The sequence below is a fragment of the Copadichromis virginalis genome, linkage group LG7 (genome assembly GCF_057382275.1).
Source record: "Copadichromis virginalis isolate Kocher_CV1m ecotype Utaka linkage group LG7, C_Virginalis_male_GT1.1, whole genome shotgun sequence".
In the NCBI taxonomy this organism is placed as follows: Eukaryota; Metazoa; Chordata; class Actinopteri; order Cichliformes; family Cichlidae; genus Copadichromis; species Copadichromis virginalis.
The window spans coordinates 58,556,923-58,560,484 of NC_140624.1; the positions used below are offsets into that span (position 1 = coordinate 58,556,923).

The following is a 3,562-nucleotide window of genomic DNA, read 5'->3' on the forward strand; positions in this document are numbered from 1 at the left end:
AACAATAATAGCGAGTGTGTAGATTATATTACCTTTCCTCAGTTTATCACATTAAATCTCAGCTTACTAGTGACCCAGCATTTTTCTAAGTACAGAAGCGCTAAACAACATCATTTTTTCAAGTAATATAAAAATCATCTTTATATATTACCTTTTTAAACATCCCATTTTTCTTTCTAATGTCATTAAAACAATTTTGCACATTTGAATAACAGTAGTCAGACCTCCAGATCTTTTAAGCTTTCAGTTTTTTTCTCAGTGTCACACATGGATTAGTTTTCGTCTCTTTCAATAAGAAAGTCAAATCTTCAAACCCTAAAGCAATCTTTGTTTCTTTCAATCATTCCAATATTTTTCATCTTCTGTTATATAATTGCAGTTAACCAGGGCTTAGCTACTCTGATCTACAGGAATTTTGGGGGTGTGGATACCCATTTTCTTTTTTTCATAGGTGCGGAGCCTTTTTCTACAAAATTACGAATAAACTGCATTTTTTAAAATTACCTTTAACATAAATGTAGACTGACAAGTAACTCAACCGATCACACAGTGATCAGTAGAGAAGAAAGAAAATAACCCATTTCAAAATTTCTAGTTCAGATCAAACTTATTGTTCTGATTAAGGAAACAGTAAATCTGGCCACATTATTGTCCCGATCCTCCAATTTTCCCTTTCCAATGTGACTAAATTAAATTAAAAAATTTTTTAAATAAAAGCAGTTGCACACCCAGATATTTCTTACAGTAAAAATCCTCCAACAACCTTTCAAAAAAATTTTTTTGTCTTTCCTCAATTTTGAGACCAACTGAACCCACAAACCTGAAGCTGCAGACCCCAAACTAACCAAATTTAATGTTTCCTTAATCAGCACAGTAATTTTTAAGTCTTTATGTGTTATGTTTACTCACAGTTTTGATGCTTGCTTCTTCGACTTGACCCACGATTAGCTCTGCACCATCGCTCTGCTGTTTCCTCTCTCCTCATGCTTCTCCTTCATGCGTCCTGTCCTCAAATATAATCCAACCTGCCTCCTTGTTTCCTCCTTGACTTGTATTCGCAAAATTTCCAAATTAAGAGTAATCCAGAAAAGTTTTCCTGCTTCAAAAACTCTTCCAGTTGCCTGTCTTCTTGTCCTCCTTCAAATGTGCATTTTATGAATTTGTATTTATTTGACTTCATATTGCCATGACAACATAACACAGAGCATCATGGTAGATTAAAGCAGGTGGTTCTGTCCGCTACAGAAATGCTGATAAACTCAATTTATTTGAGTTGTCTTAACTTAGAAAAACTAAGTAAGATGGAAGTTTTTCTTCTCAGTGTGGAAGGATGAAAGATGTGTTTTGAAAATGCCACGTCACTACCGTCCTCCTCCCTAGCACGGATCAGTCCGCATGTTCATGGTGCCAGCATTTTTTATGGAATATGTTGAGCAAACCTAGAAAAGCGTCAGCTCAAGGGATTATTGTTGTCATTGCTGTGGATCTTTACCTGATACACTGACTTGGTGAGTAAATGTTTACTCTTATTCAAACTGATTTTGTGGCTTCTCTTAGTTTAGCACCAGGTTTATAATCGTGCTAGCTAGTTAGTGTTAGCCTAGCGTTGCTGCTGCGGCTAGGCTCATGTTACTTAAAAATTAACACCACAGCCTTAAAAACCTTATATAAAAATATGTCTGTGAAATTTTCTGTTGATTGTTTGAAATAAAAAAGTGAGATAAGAACCCAGACAAAATTCTTCGGGGGTGTGAAAACAATAAGCCAAGAGTTAGCTGTGCTTGCGGACTCTTATCAAGCCTTGACCTCCCGGTCAGCTGGGTAACAGAGCTCTCCGAAAACGTGGAAGCACTTTTGCAAATATGTGATATTTTGATAAATTAAGTAGATATTTGAGCATTACACAGCTACATTCTCCGCTGAAAATATCTTAAAAGGTTATTTTGTGACCCAGAAAGGGTAATCTAGGGGAAAGGAGGATCGCATATGTCGGCCACGGTTGTCGGAGCCTGTGCGTACTTGTAAGCGCGGAGGAGCGCGGCTTATTGCTTTTTCTGGGTCACAAAATCAACTTTTAAGATATTTTCAGGCGAGAATGTAGCTGTCGAAAGTTCAAATATCTGCTCGATTTATCAAGACATCACATATTTGCAAAAATGCCCCGACGTTTTCTGAGATGTCCATTTTTTTCATGCTTTGTGGCACCTTGAACATCTGTGGCATCTATTAATGTCAAATCCAGCCTTTATTTAACAACATAAGCAAACTCTATGTTACAATGATTGCACAGCCATTAAGGATCAAATCGGTTTCTGAAAAATGTTCTGTTTTTTCTCCCTCTGCTTGCTTCTTACTGTCTTTGAGGCTCGGGACCAGCACTCCTGCTGTTGGACAGAAAGACATCAACTCAGTGGTAAGTATTTTGGTTTTCCAATATATTAGCAACTGTCAGTGACATTTATATTAATCAGGCTGAACTTTAATCATACTTTAGATCAGCCTGTTTTACTTATTGTTTTATTTGTTTTTTGGTTTGGGGAAGTTGTTTCTTTACTGATCTTTTCCTGTCTTCTGTTATTAGACTTGAGATATGACTGCACTAGGCTGTTGCTGGTGACTCCAGTTAATTCTACAAGACATGCTGTGTAAGTAAACAAACAACAACAGTTTGGTCTGCATTTCTTGAAAGATCACATCCCCCAAACTTAGTTTAGAGGGTCTACACTGAATATAGTGAAGTCTGCAAGTTTTCTAACAGCAAAATTTGTTTTGTGCCCAAATCATTTTGCACATCATTAGAATGAAAGTTATTGGCCATGTTTGCATAGCCCTTTTTAAAATGATGCTTTCATGACATTATTGTGTGTCGGGTGGGGGTCAGGACTATCCAGACTGACAATTGGGACATTGAATGTCACCTCTCCAGTGGGGAAGGAGCCTGAGATTGTCCAAATTGGAGTCTGTTTTATACCAAATGCAGAAAAAAATGTTTTAAGAAAGCAATTAAGTTCATGTTCCAAAAAATATGATTGTTTGCTTGCAGGACACCAGGAGAGATGAGTCCTCCGTCACAGATGGTGTGGTCAGTGAAGATGGTCGCCTGCAGGTTCAAGCTCACTGCATCTCCAACCCACATCCACTGCCACTGTACTTAAGGGAAGTTAAAGACTTTCTTCTGCACCTACATTTGGATCACCTCGATCCATGATAGTCATTCAGGCAGTAATGCCTGGACTGGAAACAAGCCATCCTTAAAACATTACAACATTCCAGCTCATGTGTTGGAATGCAAAACAAATGTGTTGTTTAAATTAGAGACTACACTTGTGACAGAACAACACATATTTTTATTTTGATTATATAAGTAATGTAAGTACAAAACAAAGTTGTGGTAGGCCTAAACTTATTTTCAGAATAATTACATCTGCGACCTTGTTTCATTGTAAGATTATAACAGTGATGGCAATATAATTGTTTGTTGTTCAGCAGAACAGTGTCCAGTATGTTGGCTGTTATACTTTGTTGTGTTTGAAAATAAAAGTTGGTCTGATTTTAACATCCT

General features: G+C 37.1%; 1 long non-coding RNA gene across 2 annotated transcripts; it reads left to right on the top strand.

Annotated features, from left to right (window-relative positions):
• Nucleotides 1-1,180: 1,180 nt before the first annotated feature.
• On the top strand, nt 1,181-3,562 carry LOC146706326 (uncharacterized). Of its 2 annotated transcripts, XR_014921751.1 has the most exons (4): nt 1,181-1,508; nt 2,365-2,413; nt 2,582-2,645; nt 3,044-3,562. It is a non-coding gene; the product is annotated as an uncharacterized LOC146706326 (long non-coding RNA). The 2 variants fall into 2 exon arrangements; XR_014921750.1 differs by lacking the exon at nt 1,181-1,508 and having other exon boundaries at nt 2,079-2,413.